Source organism: Mastigoproctus giganteus, chromosome 2, assembly GCF_048544385.1.
Source record: "Mastigoproctus giganteus isolate SK-2022 chromosome 2, ASM4854438v1, whole genome shotgun sequence".
Lineage (NCBI taxonomy): Eukaryota > Metazoa > Arthropoda > Arachnida > Uropygi > Thelyphonidae > Mastigoproctus > Mastigoproctus giganteus.
The window spans coordinates 127,150,680-127,162,816 of record NC_143576.1 but is presented as its reverse complement, the minus strand read 5'-3'; the positions used below and the strand labels follow the sequence as shown (position 1 = coordinate 127,162,816).

At 40.9% G+C, this 12,137-nt stretch overlaps 1 protein-coding gene across 1 annotated transcript in view; it reads right to left on the bottom strand.

Annotated features, from left to right (window-relative positions):
* Positions 1-12,137, bottom strand: part of roq (RING finger and CCCH-type zinc finger domain-containing protein roquin) — a 711,471-nt gene that overhangs the window by 38,421 nt on the left and 660,913 nt on the right. The window lies entirely within an intron of this gene.

The following is a 12,137-nucleotide window of genomic DNA, read 5'->3' as shown; positions in this document are numbered from 1 at the left end:
CCTTCCTTCTAGAGTTTACATAAGTATAGAACTCTTTGCTGTTTTTCTTTGCATCCTTTGCCGAAGGTTTCTCGTAATCTGCCTTTGCCTGCCTAACCTCCTTTGTAACTTGGTTACAGACCAGCTTATATCTATCATAGGCATCTGTGTCACATGTTAATTTATATGTATCCCATGCATTTTTCTTCTCTGTCACTTGTCTAATTAGTTCATCTGACATCCATTTAGGCCTAAATCTTGAACAATATTTCCTAGTTGGTATGAGAAGCCTAGTAGCTTCCAAGATTAATTCTTTGAATGCTTCCCATTTTGAATTTGCTGTTGGTAACATCATCAGTTGGTCCCACCGTATAGAATTTAAATACTGTCTCAGTCCATTGTAGTCGTCTTTACGAAAGCAATAACCCTTCCCTTTACCTCTAATGGTAGTTACCTCTTTGAGTAAATCCCACTTCAGCACACTGTGATCACTGCCACCTAGTGCTTCCTTTATCTGCAGATTCTTGATGCATGAAGAATCATTACTGATAATCAGATGAAGATTATTACGCTCTCTAGCTCCCGAACATTCAGCTGTAGAAAACAATCATCCAAAAAATCCACAAAAGCCTTGCTAGTGTGTGAGTGACCAATCCACAAATTGCAGTCAATCCTCATTATAAGATACTCTGGTTTACTGGCCCCCTCTCTCTGCACAATTGCTCGTTATACTCATCAGATTCATTAGGCCTATAACGCACACCCACTCTCATTTTTTCTTTCCCAGTGCTTATTTCACACCAAACAGACTCAACACTACATTGTCCACCAACATGAATTGGATGCACTTCCTTAGATTTTATGTGTTTCTTAACTAACAGCATAACTCCCCCTCCCTTCCTATCCTTCTATATTTCCTATACACATTGTACTCCCCAAATTCTAATTCTGCAGTTCTTAGGTCTGTATGACACCATGTCTCTGATATCCCAACAATATCTACCTTTGATGTGTTGACTAGCACTTCAAGCTCATCAGATTTATTAATTATACTCCTAGAATTGGTGTACATGCAAGTATACATGCACCTGTTTCTACTCTTAGTTATCCTAAACCATGTATTTACTTGTTCTACTATGATTCCCAGCAGTCCTGGAAATCCCCATTGCCTTGCTTTCCAGGCTGCTGCTCATTTCAATAGAAGTAGTGCAAGAATTACTTTTGCCTCTGCCAGTGGCTACTGTTAATCTATTAGTCTATGTATCCGCCCAAGCTAGCAGTTTTCTGACTCACATAACTCTGCCCCGATAGCATCAGCAAATATTCTTGCCCCCTTTCTATTTAAGTGTATCCCATCCCTGTAGAAGCAGTCTCTCCTGTTAGCAAGCACAGACCAGGCTGAGAAAAATTCTACCCCTTCAGCCTTGTACAATCTCTCCAGGGCTGAATTGATCGACAAGGCTCTCATTATATACTCCCTCCTGTCGTATCTGGGCAGAATTGAAGATACTTTCAATTTCAACCCTAACTCACGGCTTTTTTTCAGCATTGATCTGTACTTCTGAAGTAATTCTGCCGGTCTCCTACTCATAATATCATTAGTGTCAACGTGTACAACAATATCAACAACCTTTGCCTTTGGCATACATACCCTGGTCCTGTTCCACCTATCCTTTTTGCACAATATGTTCCCCGTTTTCCTGACAATAGTCGCCTATTGTGTCTCAAGGGTGTCTAAGAAAACAACTAGTTCCTTTGGACCAGCGAATTCTGCTGTGGGGGTTGGTGCTGTGTTGACTGATGCTCAAGTGCAAGCTCTGGCATTGATGTGGGCAGCTGAGAGCTTGATGGGCCCCTCAATTTAAATCCTTCGAGGGCATCCACCCTGTCCTTCAAGCTGTCATATAGGCCCATAACAATGCCAGGGTAAATCCTCTCTTTAAATTTGCATATAAAGAAAGGATTTACACTGGCTGGTCAGCCCACTGATTTAGAGACTGTATGCAAAGCTTAAAATATTACAAATTAAAATTAGATCACACCTTGCAGAGGTGCACCAACAAGGCTCTAGTACGTTGGCACTGCACAGAGGCCTGTCACCTCTTCAAGAATTGCCTGATGAGAAAAGGCAGTCTAAGAAACAGCAAGGCAATTCAATTAGAGGCAACATGTGTGCAGTTTTTAAAAGCACTACATCAAACAAAACTGAAGATCCAATATGGATAGAATACAGAGTTCTGCAGCTGAATGCACAAAGATCAAAAGCTGTCTGATCAACATAAAATCGCCATTAATGCCAAGCACAGCGACATTCTGTGCTCTCTAAGAGCTTATTGTTTTCAAGATATTCTGGTGATATTCTGGCCTATGTTACCCATTTATGGACTAATTCAATGGAAAGGTTCGGTGAAACACAAGTAGTTGCTCTTGACATCTCAAAGGCTTTTGATCGTGTTTGGCATAAAGGTCTTCTAAACAAGCTTCCATCTTATGGTTTGCCAACTGTTTTTAGTAATTGGTTATCCAGTTTCTCTCTGATTGCTCACTGAGGGTGATGGTTGATGGCTCTCTGTCTTCTAACTTCTCCACTAATGCCGGTGTCCCCCAAGGTTCAGTTCTTTCCCCCACTCTTTTCCTCTTGTATATCAATGACCTTCTTCCATTGACTGGAAATCCTATCCGTAGTTTTGCCGATGATAGCACATTGCATTCAACTTTCCATTTTGAGAAACCTTGTCCTGCTCAATTAGCTTCAACTTCTCGAAAATCTGCTACCAATTCCTTAAATGCCGATCTTCAGGTGATTCTCCAGTGGGGCAAAGACAACTTAGTTGATTTCAACCCTTCTAAAACTCAGTCTTGTCTTATATCTCGCAAAAAGGATTCTTCTGCTCCTATGCTTATCTTTAGTGACACTCCAATTTCTAGGCAAAAGGATATATCTCTTTTGGGGATTACCCTGACTTCTAATCTCTCTTGGCACAAGCACATTACAAATATTGCTTCCTCTGCATCTAAAAAACTTGGTTTTCTCTTTCGCTCTCGGCGTTACTTTTCTTCCAAACAGCTGCTCACTCTGTATAAATCGCAAATCCACCCTGCCATGGAATATTGTTCCCACATCTGGGGTGGTGCCCCCAAAACCTCTCTCAGGCTTCTTGATTCCATTCAGAAGAGGGCAGTTAGGTTAATTAATGATTCATCTCTAACATAGTCTCTCCACTCTCTGTCTCATAGACGCACTGTTTCTGCTGCATGCCCCTTCTACAGATACTTCCATGGGCACTGTTCTTCTGAATTAGCTTCTATAATTCCCGCTCTCTCTTTCAAAACAGTCCAAACACGTGCCGCCACCAGCCAACATCCATTTACTGTCCAACTTCAAACCCACAGAACCAACTTTTCATCTTCCTCATTTATTCATTCAACTGCCGTTTTCTGGAACAACCTTCCTTCGTACGTATTTCCTGAAAATTACAATCTACAGAAGTTCAAGTCCAATGTCAACAAATATCTTCTTTCGTCTTCTCAGTCTCCAACCCAAGCACGGTACTAAGTACTATAGGTTCTAATACCTCTCGTGTTTGGGGTTCACATAAAAAAAAAAAAAAGAGAGAAAAGTAGCGGCATATATTACCACTTATACCATCTAAACAGTGGACAAAAATTACTGGGTGGCTACAGTCATTCCAAATGCTGACATAACTATCAGAAGAATCAGTTCAGATGCTAACTGCTACCTTTCCCTATGGCACTGAACCATATGCTACATACAACTAGAGATGAGAATAGGCTGTTGCTGGAGAACTTCACAGCCACAAAACCAACTTCTAGTAACCTAACCTAAGCTAACCACTTGCCACTTTCAGCAACACCCACAGTGATAGCAACATCAATATCATGTTAACATGTGCATCACAGGCTAACAACATCTTCAACTGATTGGCCAGAAAGGCTTGGACCTAGTGATCATAGGGTTATAATGTTTCAATACAAACCTTACATCCCTCAAATATGGAAGACATCCCTTGCTGGGATACCTTCCATCTTTCTCTGAATGTTTACTCTGTGCAGGACTGTCCACCTTGAATGCTGCAGATAAAATGGCAATTATCCAGAATGCCCTTACAAGTGAGAAGGAAACTATACATTTCTTCTCTGTACTTTGGTGGATCCAGGGGCTTTTGACCCCAAGGAAAGAGGTAAAATATGCTGGAAAGCATTTCCAAAGACATTTGGGTTGCCACTGCTGAGACAGAGGCACTCAGCTTGGGGCAATCCCAAAAATCAGGGCTTACTACAGAAAATTATAGAACAGCTATACCCAGCTGATAATCAAGGGAAAAAAAGACTCCTGTTGCCACCTTGTTCAGACTGTTGAAAATGATGACCCATGGATTATTGTTTACAAAATAGTCTGCAGAAAAATTCCTACTGTGAAATTGTGGAAGAAACAATGGATTTTTTCTGGCAGTTTGATTCACACTTGGGATGCTACAATTCAGAATAAAGTAAACAAACCTATCCCTGATGACAATCATGATGAACAAAACATTCATCAGGAAATTATGGTCAAAAATAACTGCTGTGTGTCCACGACCATGGAATCTTCCTTCACCCTTGTAGAAGTTAAAGCTGCCATCCTAAGGCAAGGCCTAGACTTATTGAAAATGTAATATTAAAGTTCTGGATCTCCTCCATGACCCAGTCAACATTTCCCCTGCGGAAGGAATATTTCCCAAATCATGGAAAGAGGTCTTACTGAAAAGCCTACTAAAAGGTAACCCCTATGTGCATGATCAGAAACTGCACCTATTATACAGGAAGTGATCACCAATGTAAGCAGGAGTTGAGATGTGGCATCAACATCACAAGGGTAATGGCCAACCTCTAGTGGTACTAGACAATACCAGGTATTACATGACTCTCACCAACACTTTGCTTATGGTGGTTTGAAGTGATGAAAACCATCTTCAGAGCATATCTATGGCATCCCTTCTATCATGCATTATGAGTTATGTCTTCTGAGATTCAAATATTCTCTGCTTTTCAAAGGCAGACTTCTTTACCTTCTTTAAAATGGTTTCTAGACAACAGCCATAATTAGAAAAGTAGCCTAATTAGTTTGTAGATATCTGGTAGAGTTGCAGCATCGCTCTCCTGTGTAAGGTGATAAATCACTTATGGAAGTATTCTGTGCGAGCATCAAATCTCTGCTTAGGATCAAAATAGATGCTGAGGTCCTTGTGGCCAGTAACAACTGGAATAAGAATGCTACAAACTGATGGTTGAATCATGATTGGTCACTGTTTGAGTGAATAAGTCATTATTGCAGATTAAGAAGGGTTAAGTTTTAATCCAAAAATTGCAGTGGAGTGAAGCTCTAGGTGACTAAAGAAGGTCTTGCCATTATTTATGCTGAAGGTAAGAATCTTTATATCATAAGCATATATTAAAGCCTCATCATGGGGGACACATAAAGGAGATAAGAATGGCTGAGAATATTAGGCTAGAAATGACTCCACTTGTGAAATTGCAGTTATTTTCCAGATACAGTGGGACTTTCTAATCTAAATTCTGTTTGAATCACTGGACAATGCTTTACAGCCAATTAATATTTCTTCCAAACAAGTCTGAAAAGCTATTACTGCAGTAATAGCTTTTCAGACTTTTCTTGTACTATAACAGGAGAGACTGCTTATACAGGGATGGGATACACTTAAATAGAAAGGGTGCAAGAATATTTGCTGATGCTATCGAGGCAGAGTTAGGTGAGTCAGAAAACTGCTAGCTTGGGGGGTTACACGGACTAATAGATTAACAGTAGCTGCTGGCAGAGGTAAAAGTGATTCATGCACTACTTCTATTGAGATGCAATTGAGCATAAGCCTGGAAAGCAAGGCAATGGGAATTTCTAGGACTGCTAAGTCATAGTGCAACAAGTAAATACATGGGCTGTGTTAGGGTAACTAAGAGTAGAAACAGGTGCATGTATACTAGCATGTACACCAATGCTAGGAGTATAGTTAATAAATTTGATGAGCTTGAAGTGCTAGTCAAGACACCAAAGGCAGATATTGTTGGGATATCACAGACATGGTGTCACACAGACATAAGCAGTGCAGGACTGGAATTTAGGGAGTACAATGTGTACAGAAAGGATAGACAGGACAGAAAGGGAGGAGGAGTTATGCTGTTAGTTAAGAAACACATAAAATCTAAGGAAGTGCATCCAATTGATGTGGGTGGACAATGCAATGTTGAGTCTGTTTTGGTGTGACATAAGCACTGGGAAAGGAAAAATGAGAGTAGATGTGTGTTATAGGCCTAATGAATCTGATGAGTATAATGAGCAATTGAGCAGAGAAATAGAGTGTCTTACAATGGGGGATTTTAATTTAGCATTAGTAGAGGCATTTGATGGAAGAAAGCAAGCTTATGCAGCATCAGCCAGAAAAAATAAAAAATAAAAATAATTAAAAAATAAACACTTCCACTTCACGCCTCTGTTCGATCGAAATACCTGTTCAGCTGAGTTTTAAACTTATTTAGGCTATCAACTTCCATGACAAGGGATGGAAGGCTGTTCCACCAACAAACCACCCGCTGGCTAAAGGTAAAATTCCGCACATCTATCCTACATCTGTCTTCCCTCAATTTGAATTTAGGCCCTCTCAGGTGATTATTCTGAGCTAGAGGAAGAATCCCATCAGCATTGAGCATGCTCAAACCATTCAAGGCTTTATTCACCTCTATCAGATCACCTCGGTGGTGCCTAGTCTCCAGACACTGTAATTTGCAAAACTTAAGCCTTTCTTCTTAAGAGCACCCCTTTGTTGGATTCACTAATCTTGTTGCCCTTCTCTGTACTCGTTTCAGCAGCTCTACATACTTCTTGAAATGAGGCCTGACCATTGCCTTATACAAGGGAATAATCACATCCTTATCCCTGCTAGAAAAATTCCTATATATCATTGACAATACACCATGAGCTACTCTTGCAGCCTGTCTGCACTGCTCAGAGAACTTCACATCTTCCTGCACAACCACCCCCAGGTCCCTTTCATTCTCTACCACTGTCAGTGTAGTACCATAGAGTTGATACATTGCTCTGGGGTTACTTTTTCCCATATGTAGTACTTTACATTTTTCAATGTTAAACTTCATTTGCCACCTCTCAGCCCATCTGCTCAACCTTTCCAGATCCTGTTGCAGTAGCATAGTGTCAGTAGTGTCCTTCACAATCCTGCCAACCTTCGTATCATCTGCAAACTTGGACATTAAGCTTGATATACTAATCATCAATATCATTTATAAATACAGAAAACAGTAATGGACCCAATATTGAACCCTGAGGGACTCCACTAATAACATTAATCCATGATGAGCAGTGTCCATTGATTACCACTCTCTGTCTTCTCCCCCTCAACCACCCCTTTATCCATAGCAGCAATTTGCCTCCAATGCCACACTGCTCCAATTTGTGCAGCAGTCTTCCATGTGCAACAGTATCAAAAGCCTTTCTAAGATCCAAGTATATAATATCAAAGTTATTCCCTGTATCCAGTTCTTTTGTGACTGCATCATAGTATCCAATCAAATTGGTCAGGCAAGACTTCCCCTTAACAAAACCATGCTGTGTCCGAGCTATAGCTGAAGTCTTGTCTAGATGATCCTGCAGTGCTTCTTTAACCAGTGCCTCCATCAATTTTTCGGGAACAGAAGTTAAACTCACAGGTCTATAATTACTTGTGTCAGCCTTTGATCCTCTTTGTGAATTGGGGTCACATTTGCACATCTCCAGTCCATGGGTACCTCCCTTGAGTCAAAGGAAGCTCTCTTAATTATGGCTAAGGGGTTGTTTACTTCCTTTGCTGCCTCCTTAATATAACTGGATAGATCCCATCTACTCCAGGTGCCTTTCTTGTGTTTATCTTCAACAATTTGTCCTCCACTTTACTCTCAGTTATTACACGATTCTCTAGCTTACTGCCAGAATTGAATACACCTCTGGCATTCCCCTCGCTGAATAACTCCTCATGTGTGAATGTCGATGCAAAATATTCATTTAGTTTGTTAGCTACCTGAGCAGGATCATCAACAGTTGACCCATCGATATCAAGTGGACCAATCTGATTCATCCCCTTCCTTCTAGAGTTTAAATAAGTAAAGAACTCTTTGCTGTTTTTCTTTGCATCCCTTGCCAAAGAGTTCTCGTAATCTGCCTTCGCCTGCCTAACCTCCTTTGTAACTTGGTTACAAATCTACTTGTATCTATCATAGGCTTCTGTATCATGTGTTAATTTGTATGTATCCCATGCATTTTTCTTCTCTGCCATATGTCTCATTAGTTCATCTGACATCCATTTTGGCCTAAACCTTGAACAATATTTCTTGGTATGTAAAGCCTAGTAGCTTCCAAGATAAGTTCTTTGAATGCTTCCCATTTTGAATTTGCTGTTGGTAACATCATCAGTTGGTCTCACTGTATAGAATTTAAATACTGGCTCAGTCCATCATAGTTGCCTTTACGAAAGCAATAACCCTTCCCTTTACCCCTGATGGTAGTTACCTCTGAGTAAATCCCACTTCAGCACACTGTGATCACTGCCACCTAGTGGTTCATTTATCTGCAGATTCTTAATGCATGACGAATCACTACTGATAATCAAATCAAGAGTATTACTCCCTCTAGTTGCCTCCCGAACATGCTGATGTAGAAAACAATCAACCAATAAATCCACAAAAGCCTTGCTAGTGTGTGAGTGACCAGCCCCCAAATTCCAGCTTCCCATTTTGAATTTGCTGTTGGTAACATCATCAGTTGGTCTCACTGTATAGAATTTAAATACTGGCTCAGTCCATCATAGTTGCCTTTACGAAAGCAATAACCCTTCCCTTTACCCCTGATGGTAGTTACCTCTGAGTAAATCCCACTTCAGCACACTGTGATCACTGCCACCTAGTGGTTCATTTATCTGCAGATTCTTAATGCATGACGAATCACTACTGATAATCAAATCAAGAGTATTACTCCCTCTAGTTGCCTCCCGAACATGCTGATGTAGAAAACAATCAACCAATAAATCCACAAAAGCCTTGCTAGTGTGTGAGTGACCAGCCCCCAAATTCCAGTCAAAATCTGGGAAATTAAAGTTCTCCATTATAAGACTCTCTGATTTACTGGCCAACTCTATTTCCCTGTACAGTTTCTTATTATACTCATCAGAGTCATTAGGCCTATAGCACACTCCTACTCTCAATTTTGATCTCCCAATGCTTATGTCACCCCAAACTGACTCGACACGCACTGTCCAGCAATGTCGACTTCCTTGGATTTTATGTGTTTCTTAACTAATAGCATAACCCCTCCTCACTTCCAATCCTGTCTATCCTTTCTGTAGACGTTGTACTTCCCAAATTCCAGTTCTGCATTTTCCGGGGGCTCACATCTGGTGAGTATGGGCTTGGCAAACCCAGGGTCCTGAGCTGGATATCATCATTCTTCTCTTTCTTGGTGATGCCTTCTACTTCTCTCTCTCTCTCTCTCTCTCTCTCTCTCTCTCTCTCTCTCTCACACACACACACACACAGGGGGTAACTCGGGGAATTTTTTTTTTTTTTTTTGGCTGGTGCAGCATAAGCCTCAGGCTTCCTTGTACCATATGGCTAATAATAATAATAATAATCATAATAATATCTGTGTGACACCACGTCTCTGATATCCGAACAATATCTGCCTTTGATGTTTTGAGCAATACCTCAAATTCATCAAATTTATTTACCAAACTCCTAGCATTGGTGTATACGCAAGTATGCTTACACCTGTTTCTATTCTTAGCTACCCTAACACAACCCATGTGTTTACTTGTACTGCAATATGACTCCCAGCAGTCTCTGAAATATCCTGCATCTTGTTTTTCAGGCTTCTGCTCATTCCAATAGAAGCAGTGCAAGAATCTCTTTCACCTCTGCCAGTGGCTACTGTTAATCTATTAGTCTTTGTCTCCCCCCCAAGCTAGCAGTTTTCCGATCCACCTAACACTGCCTCGATAGCATCAGCAAATATTCTTGCACCCTTTCTATTTAAGTGTATTCCATCCCTGTAGAAGCAGTCTCTTGTTAACATGTACAGTCCAGGCTGAAAAAAATTCTACCCCCTTGAGCCTTGCACAATCTTTCCAGGGCCGAATTGATCGACAAGGCTCTAGTAGTAGTAGTAGTAGTGGCACTTGATGCAAGAAAGCAAGTGTAGGAGCTTATGCAGCATCAGCCAAAAAAAAAAAATAAATAAAAAAAAATAAAAAAATCACACCATACCCTCCAAATGCCTGTCCAGTTCCTCCTTAAATTTACTTAACCTATCAACTTCCTCAACGACAGATGGAAGTTTGTTCCAGCAATTAACCACCCGCTGGCTAAAGGCAAATTTCCGCACATCTATTCTACATCTATCCTTTCTTAATTTGAACTTATGTCCCCGTAGGTTCGTATTCTGAACAAGTGGGAGGATCCCATCAGAATTCAGCGTGCTCAACCCATTCAAGGCCTTATAGACCTCAATCAGATCACCGCGCAGGTGCCTAGTCTCCAGCCACTGCAATTTGCAGAACTTAAGCCTCTCTTGGTAAGAGGATCCCTTCATTCCCCTCACCAATCGTGTTGCTCTTCTCTGTACACGCTCAAGCAAATCTACATCCTTCCTAAAATGAGGCCTCCAGACCTGTACGCAGTACTCAAGGCGTGGCCTGACCATTGCCTTATACAGAGGGACAATCACCTCCTTTTCCCTGCTAGCAAAATTCCTATATATCATTGACAAAACCCCATGACCTGCCCTAGCAGCCTGTCTACATTGCTCAGAAAACTTCATATCTGACTGCACAATTACTCCCAGGTCTTTTTCATTTTCTACCACCTTAAGTGTAGTACCACACAGTTGGTACGTTTCTCTGGGGTTACTTCTACCCATATGCAGTACTTTGCATTTGTCAAGGTTAAACTTCAGTTGCCACTTCTTAGCCCATCTGCCCAAATTATCTAGATCCTGTTGCAGTAGCACACTGCCATTACTGTCATTAACAACCCTGCCAACCTTCGTGTCATGTGCAAACTTCGACATTAAGCCTGATATACCTTCATCAATATCATTGATAAATATACAAAACAACAGTGGACCCAACACCGAACCCTGTGGGACTCCACTAATAACATTAGTCCACGAAGAGCAGCACCCATTGATTACCACCCTCTGTCTTCTCCCACTTAACCATCCTTTTATCCATTGTAGCAACTTACCCTTAATACCATTCTGCTCCAATTTGTACAGTAGTCTTCCATGCGCAACAGTGTCAAAAGCTTTCCTGAAATCCAAGTATATGATATCAAAATTATTTTTTGCATCCAGTTCCTTTGTGACCACATCATAATAACCAATCAAATTTGTCAGACAAGACTTTCCCTTAACAAACCCATGCTGTGTTGGAATTATTGCTGCAGTCTTGTCTAGATGATCCTGCAATGCATCTTTAACCAGCGACTCCATTATTTTACCCGGAACAGAAGTTAAACTAACTGGTCTGTAATTACTCGTGTCACCCTTTGATCCACCTTTGTGAATTGGGGACACATTTGCACATCTCCAGTCCGTGGGAACCTCCCCTGAATCCAAAGATGCTCTCATAATTATGGCTAAGGGTTTGCTTAGTTGCTTTGCCGCCTCCTTTAATATAACTGGATAGATCCCATCCACCCCAGGTGCCTTTCTTATGTTTAACTTCAACAATTTCTCCTCCACTTTGCTCTCAGTTATTACAAAATCATTAAGCACACTGCTACAATTTGATAACCTTCTTCCATTTTCAAACTGTAATAATTCCTCACGTGTGAATGTAGATGCAAAATACTCATTCAGTTTGTTTGCTATCTGAGCAGGATCATCAACAGTCGAACCATCGATGTCAAGTGGACCAATCATATTCATCCCCTTCCTTTTAGAGTTTATATAAGTAAAGAAATCCTTGCTGTTTTTCTTAGCATCTTTTGCCAAAGATTTCTCGTAATCCGCCTTTGCCTGCCGAACCTCCTTTGTGACCTGATTACAGACTAGCTTATATCTGCCACAGGCTTCTGCGTCACCTGATAATTTATATGCATCC